Raw genomic sequence first — 9,564 nt, 5'->3', positions numbered from 1 at the left:
ACTACGGAGTCTTTGAAACAGTTCTTTATTTAGGACGCGACGCAGCCCCATGTAGCGAGGATGCCCTCATGGTTATCAAACCGCTAGGTTGCCCCGTTCTAATGACAGCAGTTGTTGATCCGTTTATAATGTGTGAGCCACTCGTATACATCTTCGACAGATTTCCCTCCAGGTGTCCGAGGCTCTGTGGCGTACTGATGCTGCCCGGGACCAGCGCCTGTTGGTGCAGGTACCGAAGGGTCCACTAAATATATTTCAGGAGCTCAAGCTGCAGGAGCTCTTACATTTAAAGTAAGCTGATGCGACATTGAGTAGCTTCATTTATTGCAATATACAGTATTATCACTATTGCACTATGAGCGTAAGGGACCGACGCCAGGTGGTGTAGAGTCATGGCATGCGTGTGCTACAACGGACGTAGCGAGTGAAGACGTATAGGCGAAGAGAGCCGAGTTCTACGCGGCTGAATTAACGGCAACATGTGTCTCAATGATTCAGTTACCTTTGCGCAATAAATACGCGTACGGAACAAGTGGGGCCCGTCCGACCGGATCCATCATAGAAAACGACCAAGAATTGCCTAATAGAGTATCGCAAAGCCACTTGCGCAAGCTCTCTTTGCTTTCTTCATCGCCCAACTGCTATTGGCTTCGACCACCAGAACCACGATGAAAGGAAAAAGACTCCCGGCTAAAATAGACCACATTTTGCACACCACGCGAGTGGCGACGTCGTTAGTCCTACCAAGACAACCGCGCAAGCCAATGCGCGACCAATGCCGAACATCGAAGACACGCCCGTCCCGCTACCGAACTTCAGCGACCAGGAAGACAAACACTCATGTAAGGACATTCTGGACAAGTACTTAGAGTACTCTGACATTTCGGAGATTCCTCATGACAGCCGTTTGCAGCTGCTTCCAGCAGCGTTGCAGAACCTATGCCAAAAATAGTGGCGCTTTTCAGGCGGGTAGTCCGAGAGGCAGTTCTTCACACGAGAATTTATAGCGCAGTTTACTACCATTACAAGCTAAACTATAGGCAGTACTTGTTAAGCGCACTCAGTGTCAGGCAGGAGGCCTCAATCATTTCATTATTGTCACAGCTGAATACTATGACCGTATAGCGCAGTCAGTCTCATGCGCCGAACAGGTGAAACGGGTGTCAGGCAAATGCACCCTACAATCCAAGACCTTACCGCCAGCACAAGCTTTGAAAACCTACGATAATTGACGAAGGTGGCCCGCTCGATCGTAGAAGGAGTTTGACAGTGCATGCGCTATACGCCACCCTCGACATCACATACTACGCAAGCAGGCGCTAATTTAGCGTTGGTTGATTAATCGCCGCACACCACGGCAGTGCCAAACAAAACTGTGCCCGCCCAGCAACGAAAGCGACCGGCAGCTCGCGGCGGTCTCGGCTTCCCGTCGGGAGTGTCTACGATCTGCCGCGCTCCGCGATGTGTCCTTGGTGTGGTACCAACCCACCTGTTACGTTAACTAGCGCGCCTAAACCACGGGCCAACTGCACCTCAGCAACTGGGCGGGACACCTCAGAACTTAGGACTTGAAAAGACTAAAAGAATTCGGCAATTCGCGCAACCAAAGCGCAATATCCCGTGTTGAAGATGGGGTGGATTAGTCTACGTTACCAGTGGCGTAGCTAGCAATTTTAAACCGCTAGCGTTAAAGAGCTGGTTTTGCAAAAATTCCGGCGTCGGCCTCGGTGTCGCCGTCGTTGGCGGTGAGCGAAAAATCAGCGTTGTCAGTAAGAGAAAATTTGAGTTAAACACAAATAAAGATATAATAAAGGATATTGTGTTTGAGTCGGAACCAAACCCACGACTTGTGCTTGGCAACCAGGAGTTCTACCACACAGTCATGCCCGTGCTCAAGATTGCTTCTGAAAAAAAGAAAAAGACAATATATCAGTGTTATGTAGTGCAAGGATTGACGTTAACGCATGCAATATTTTGTGGCAGAAACCTAAACTCATACTAGGTGTCAATACATGTGGATTGCGCAATTAATCACTGTGTGGTTTAAAGGTGCACCACTGAGCAAGCACAGACGCATAATTAATTACCCTTATGAACAACAGCCTGAACAACGTGTGCAGGTGCGCGTGTTCCCTCACGAACGCGTATTTGGCAACTCGCCAACTCGCAAAAGGGAGAATTGCGTCGTAGTAGATACCTCGCAACTATACTTTCAGTAGGCAATGTAGTTTAGTTTGAAAGGGCCATTTTACAGGCTCACAGACGTTCCTTTCCCTGCAGCGCGGTTTAAGTGTTCACCAAGAAGCGAAGCGATGTTAGTAATTGAGAAGACGATGCGAACTGGGTCCGATTGCGCTATCGCGTTCTGCTATTGAAGGCGAAGCTCAAGCGTCGTTCAAGTTATATCTTAAGGGAGGGGGGAGGGTGTTCAACCAGTCATTCTGCATGTTCAACCGTGTCTTTGTACTTGCTCATGTATATATACACATGCAAATGTGGGACCCTCCCAAAGTCCCCTGGCTACGCCAGTCTACTTTACACGTCAATTCGCTGCTGCAAGACCACGCAGCTTACACCGCTGTTTGAGCTAGAATGCACTGGGACGCATTCAAGCAGATCGCCAGCAAAATGAACAAACGTAGCAGTTTTCGCGGCAGATTGGTACGCAACTACCCTGCAGGCGATTGCAGTCGGTGGGAATAGAGAGTCATTGATTGAACTGTTGATCGCCAGCAGTGTTTTCTGGACATTCCTGGACACTGGGGCAAGCGTGACCTTAAAGGGGTCATGAACCACTTTTCCAAGTAATGATCTAATGGCCTCAGTATCGGAGTGTACTGCCTCCAAAATCGATTGCCGCAAAAATTTCTCGAATCCGTCAAGAATCAGCGGAGTTACGGGGGTTTGGCGCACGCTCCCAGCGCTTTCTCTCTTTTCTCGTGCCGGCGAGCGCACTGGAAGCTAGACAGGGAGGGGTGGCATGGGGGAAAGAAGTCACGCCAGCGCGCGTCACGAAAGGCGATCGCTCTCCCGCTGTGATTCGCTTGCGCGAGTGCGGCTACCGTGTACTGAGGAGTGCGGCGCCGGCAAGTGGCGGCACCCCGCGGCAAGAAGCGCATCTGATCCGAACGCCGCTCTCGATTTACGTCGGCTATCGGCCAATAAGCGTGCTATGTCTCTTGCGACGTACAGCGGACAGACGCCCCGCCCACCGACGAGAGTGAGAACCGGCCTCTGTTTGAAAAGAGGGTGCCTGGGGAAACGGCAACTTCGCGCTCCGCTTGTGGCCATTACGCGGCGCGCACGACTGTAATATTTGGCAGAGCAGTTCATAGCCGTGTCAGCTTTCCGCAGGATGTATTTTTTCAATCAGCCCAAGGGGTGCTTCATGACCCCTTTAAATGGTAGGCGGCCATCGCAGCAAGTCGCATGTATCAGTGCCCCCTTCAGAGAAGAACCCGAACCCTCAGAGTCGGTTATCGCTTGTCACGAACTCCAGAATCGCTTCGGGGGCGGTTCCCAAAGTTTTGCCTGGATGTTGCCCTAGTACGCCAACCTCTTGAGGTGGCAGGATTATTGCGGCGCGTAAGCTTTGATGGAGGGTCACTGCCCTCTGACTCTTATGGGCTCATCGATTTTCAAGACACCAAAGCTTGCATGTGTATCACATGTTGAACAACAAGCCCTGTACGTTTGTTAAACAGCATTGCAAGGTGATAGTCAACGTCAAGAGCCTTATGAAGACATGGCAAGCTTGCTGCAGGCACTTTTTGAAGATATATTCCACCTTGACACTAATAGTGGCATACGAGGTCTAGAGACCCTTCAGGCTGAGCAGAAGCAGAAACTAAGTAAGAACCCTTGCATACCATGATCATAAAGGCAGCATTCAGCCAGGTTACACGACTCTGGTTATCTACTAGACATAAGCAGCCACTCACAAGTGCGATGCAAGCTGCTCCCTATGAACAGCCAAAACAGGACAATACTTGAGTGCTCCATCCAGTATTTGCTGGACCAAGACCTCATTGCGGCCTGCTCCATTGCATGAATTCCAGTTCACGCTAAACTAATGCGGACAAGGTGTGATCCGTTTCACAATTTCCGTGTCCTAAAATGGCCAAGAGGCTCCAAATGTGTTTGGGCCTGGTGGGGTACTACAAGCTCAGGTCTGACAACTATTTTGAAAAATGGAGCCCATTGGGTGCTGAGAACCGAGTAACAGACACTATTCAAGAATCTGAAGCTAACACTGCCAGGAGAGGTGGTTGTGGCGTTGCCTCAACTGACCAGGCCATTTGCAATATAAAAAATTAGTTTCGCCGCAAGGGCGATGCAATGAATAATTTAGCAACGAATTGTAATGTTATATGAAGTAAGGCCAGCAGCTAAGTTTTGGTTTTTATCTCGTGGAACTCTACAGAACGCCGTTGGAAGGAATCACCGCTGATCCAAGTGTGTTGTCTCGTGAATTGTCTTCTCAACGCGAAGCAAGTGGTTAATTCATAGCACGTACAAGGGTATACAAGTCGTCTACTTATCTCTGTATAGATAGCGCGCGTGCCAGAACTCCAGACTGCGCCCTTTTCACCAATGTTCACAGTTGCTGCTTCAGCGACGCAGCCTCCCCGGCACCCCTTCATGCTCCTTCGCCCGACGAAAGACGGGGCATTTCCTCTCCGCTAAGGAGCCAGTGACAGCAGGCCTCGTACGCGGGTCCATGTTATCCCATGCGCACTTCGTGCGACGGAGATGGCCGGCTTGTTCTCGTTTTATCTTTCCTTCAGCCGCGCTCGCCCATGCCCTCACGTGTAGAATATATGATGCGCGGGGTGACAGACAGCCAGACAGACAGACAGACACAGACAGAATAAATTAATTGAGGTGCTGAGGGACTAGGCGCGGAGACCCGTTGGGGCCCCGGCTCGCCACTGGCTGTCCCATGCAGGCATCGGGAGACCATGCTTCTCCGTTCTTTTAAGGGTGCTCTGGACGGCCATTGACGAGGTCTTGAGTTCGGTTCTTGAGAACGCCCCGTCCTAGTCCTGTTTGCTGGTGAGTGAGGTAACCTGTAATGAAGTAGTGTTATCCATTTGGACTTTATACGGAACATGACGGCGATTCCGAAGGCGACGGCACACACCCCACGAGAGTGTCTATATAATTGCTATCGCAATAACAGATGCCATTGGCACAGCCATAGTGAAGCGCTGCAGGTAATTGAAGGCATACTAAGGCATGTGTCATTTATGAGCAGAGCCCTCAGCGCTCCTGAGCGGTAAACTGTCCAATAATGGCAATGCCTCGCAATAGTGTGCACTGTCCAGAAATTCAGGCCATATAGACCATCCACATCATTTGAAGTGCATTGCGACCATGCATGTCTGTCTTGGATCTTGTAGCGTTAGCTACACTTGCCTAGCCGGAGCCGATTTCGCGTTGATCCCCATGAGCCGTGCTGCGCATGCGCGAGGATCAGTGATGTCACACAGCTGGCTCACCGAAGCCGGCATCTCAAGAGCTCTCCGCCACCGCCGCACGCGGCTCGCCGCTGCTGGTCTGCGCGTTTGGGAAGAGTGGCGTCGTAGCCGCGGCAGACACACTGGCGCCGGCGCGCGCGCAGACTTCGCCACCGCCGCGCGCGACTTGCCGCTGCTGGTCTGCGCATTCGAGAGGAGTGACGTCGTAGCCATGACGGACACACTGCGCCGGCGCGCGCGCAGCTATTCGCCTTCGCTGTGCAGTCGCCGTCTGACACTGCGCTGGAGCCGTTTGATAGCGCCTCTGACGGACGTTTGCATGTGGATAACGCCATTGAGAAGGAGAGCGCAAATGCTGCTCAACGGCGCAGAAGTGCCGAGAACCTTATCTCATCCTGAACTAGTTGCCTGGCAATTAGAGGTTCAGCGTACGAAGAATGAACAGCAGAAGGCTAATATTCCGAGACAATCTGGAAAGCTAAGAATAATCAGCTGAACCTTTTCTAAGGCTACGTATATCCTGGCATCGCCGAGCTAAGCCACTGCAAATTTTTTAGTACTCAGCAGACATCGCACAGAGCTCGACGTTGGGTGTTGAAATTACAAGGGTTGTAGTGTATCCTAAAGAATCGTAGTGGTCGGGCCATTGTCCCAGCGGATGCTCTTAGTGGGTGATACATCAATGCTTCCGAATGTTCTCGGCCCGTTATGGCAGAGGTCGGGTTTGCAATCGGAATGTAAGAACCACCTCCGACCATTTGTCCGGAACTAGCAGCCCTTCTTTACTTGACTTTCGTATCTTCACTCACCGACAGTGCAAAGTTGAAATTGTAACAACGCTAAAATCCATTGTCCCAGCATCTGCTACAACATATCCTGTTATACAAAATTGTGGCACATAGGGTCGCCTGGCTGCCCCAATATTTGAGGGACATGGCACTGAAAATGCAACATGACCACCTCCTGAGCGGACAGTTAGGCTTGTCCTAAACTTAAAACATGTGAAGAGAGGGTTCACATGGCTCCGTAACCGCTGCGACACATCCCGTAGCGTGCGGAGCTGCGAACAGTGCCAGGCTCTCTAGTCTTACTGGCAAAATCCTAAGGGATGAATTGACAGTTCACCGGCAACCCAACTAATACAGAATGAAATGTGGATGTTCATAGACTACAGCCTACAAGCTCTCGGCGCTGCAAGTACATCCTGCATGGCGGTGCTTGACAAAATTACTAAGTCTGTGGAGCTTTCCTTTTTACGCGCGTCTGATTGAAATGCATCATCGATAATATTATTGATGTTCCTTGCCGGCGTGGGATACCTAAATCCTTCAGCAGCGATGATGTAAAACCATTCGTAAGAAAATTGGCGAAACGCATACTGCAACTTCTTTTGCGCATCAAATCGTACCCTAATTGACGTACCATTAGGTCCCTGCGTAATGCATGCAATGACCCTTAGGATCTCTCAGTAAATATTTTTTTTATTTTTTTTATTTACGACATAGACTTGCCCTTAAGGCATAATATTTGTTGGTGTAATGAATGAAGGGAATTTCTGAAAGAAATTTATATGTTTGGGAATTTTTGGTGTAATTTTGAGATGTTTGTGCGGAATTGTGAGGGTGAAGACGACGGCGACATGAAGGCGAGCCAGGGACAGGTGGCACGCGCGGCGGCAGCACAAGAAAAAAGAAGACGAAAAAGAAGAGAGGCGCGTGTGGAACGCGCAGACGGCTGAGCGAAGCTAGCCGTAGGACACGCCGGACCAGGGCGCTGTCCGAGAAGTTCGTCGTGGCCGTGCTCAGCGAGGACTGGTGCTTGCCTGGTGGTTCGGGCGTTGGCGGTGGCTCCAGCGAGGACGTGCCGGACCAGGGCGCTGTCCGGGGAGCTCCTCCTGCCTGTTCTCGGTGAGACCTAGGGAGCCGAGCTACCTGCCTGAGGCTACCGGTACAGGGCGCGGCTCCTGCTGTGTCGGCGGGCAGGCGTCATGAGTTCCTGAACACCGTCGCCACCTGGGACGGCGCAAGGCCGTGATCAAACGGGAGGCCTTACGGAGGCCTTGTCTTCCTGCCGTGAAACACACGGGACGTGTCACCTGCGTGCCTGGGCTTGCGTTCAACGACACTCGTCGCCGCATGTGGACTGACCCTCCAACATCTACAAGTCGTGAGATGTTTTTTCTGTACCCTCGATCGGACATTCCGCGGTTAGGACGTTCATATTAATTTGTGTGTTTATCTCTGTGCTTGTTCTCCGTGATCGTCCCTAGCATACCTTGTCCCTATAAATGTTGATCCAAACTCATTCGTGCGTATTCTCTTGTCGCCTGTTCCGTTGAGCCACGCACTCGCAAACGTGACGAACCACCACTCGGTCCTTACAATTTTCTGGCGTCCGCGACAGGACGAACTTCTCGGACAGCGCCCTGGTCCGGCGTGTCCTACGGCTAGCTTCGCTCAGCCGTCTGCGCGTTCCACACGCGCCTCTCTTCTTTTTCGTCTTCTTTTTTTCTTGTGCTGCCGCCGCGCGTGCCACCTGTCCCTGGCTCGCCTTCATGTCGCCGTCGTCTTCACCCTCACAATTCCGCACAAACATCTCAAAATTACACCAAAAATTCCCAAACATATAAATTTCTTTCAGAAATTCCCTTCATTCATTACAATTATGCCAAGACACCGAAGACGTATGAAGCGCTGCGAGACAAGATCGTGTCGGAGCAGTTTCTAGGCAGCTGCGAAGAAAAACTGGCGATCTTTCTGAAGGAAAGAGGATGTGATGACCTTGACACACTGGCAAAGACAGCTGACCAGTACTTGGAAGCGCAAGGCATCATAAATCTTGCTAGAGGCAAGGAAGGAACAGAAGAGAAGGGGAAGCCGCCAGGCCATTATAAAGCAGCTGTGACGACAGAGAGCAAAGGAAAGCCTGTTTGCTTTCTTTGCAACAAGCCGGGACACAAAGCTTCCGTCTGCTGGACCAGATCTAGGGCACCGAAGCCGTCACCATGCTGGAAGTGCAAGAAGCCTGGTCATAGCGCCGACACGTGCTCTATTGGCTCTGGGAGACGTGAAGCTTCATGCTCTGTTCTAAGACAGGAAGAATTGCAGAATGAGCAGAAAAAACAACGAAAGCCTGCCCACACAAGTGCATGCAAAAGTCATGGTATGCTGGATATTGCCCAGAGCTGTACAACCTGTTGTGGAGGGTGGAAACAGATGACGACGGTCACGGGTCGTCTTGAAGGCAACTTGGTGACTGTCCTCCGAGATACCGGCTGCAGCACGGTTGTAGTAAAACGCTCACTGGTTCCCGACAACAAGCTAACTGGCAACACACGCATTATACGCTTACTAGACCGGTCGGAAAAGTGTCTGCCAGAGGCCGACGTATTTATTGATTCACCGTTTTTCAGGGGAGTTGCTCGTGCTGTTTGCATGGAGAACCCTCTGTACGATGTTATCCTTGGCAACATCAAAGGTGCTGTCCTGATTGCAGATCCTGATTTCAAGCAAACAGATGCACCGAGTGAGAAAGTGACAGAGACAGCGACAAAGCGTAGCAAATCAAAGGAAGTGACGGTTGCTACAGGAAAGAGGGGAAAACTGCAAAACTTAACCGCACCGCAAGTTGACGCCTTAAACGTCAGCCCGGAAGAACTTCGGCAATTGCAGGGCACGGATCAGACACTGGAGGCTTGTTTCCAAGCATTGGACCAAACAACAACGTCCAAGAAACGAGCTACTACCAAGTTCGTGCTGGTCCATGGCATCCTTTTCCGGCATTACCAGACTGCCGAACAGCGACACTTCGAACAACTGGTGGTTCCGAAGAAGCTACGCGCCACAGTAATGAAGATGGCACACGAGGGATTGCTCGCTGGACATCAGGGGCAAAAGAGGACAGTAGACCGTGTTCTTGAAGAGTTTTATTGGCCTGGAGTACAAGCGGATATCACACGCTTTGTAAAATCGTGTGACATATGTCAGAGAACAGTACCAAAGCACCTCGTGGGTCGTGTGCCTTTGGGGAATATGCCCATAATCGAGACTCCATTCCACCGAGTCGCGATTGATATTATCGGTCC

The sequence above is a fragment of the Rhipicephalus sanguineus genome, chromosome 11 (assembly GCF_013339695.2).
Source record: "Rhipicephalus sanguineus isolate Rsan-2018 chromosome 11, BIME_Rsan_1.4, whole genome shotgun sequence".
Lineage (NCBI taxonomy): Eukaryota > Metazoa > Arthropoda > Arachnida > Ixodida > Ixodidae > Rhipicephalus > Rhipicephalus sanguineus.
The sequence above is the reverse complement of the archived record's forward strand: the minus strand, read 5'-3'. Positions refer to the sequence as shown.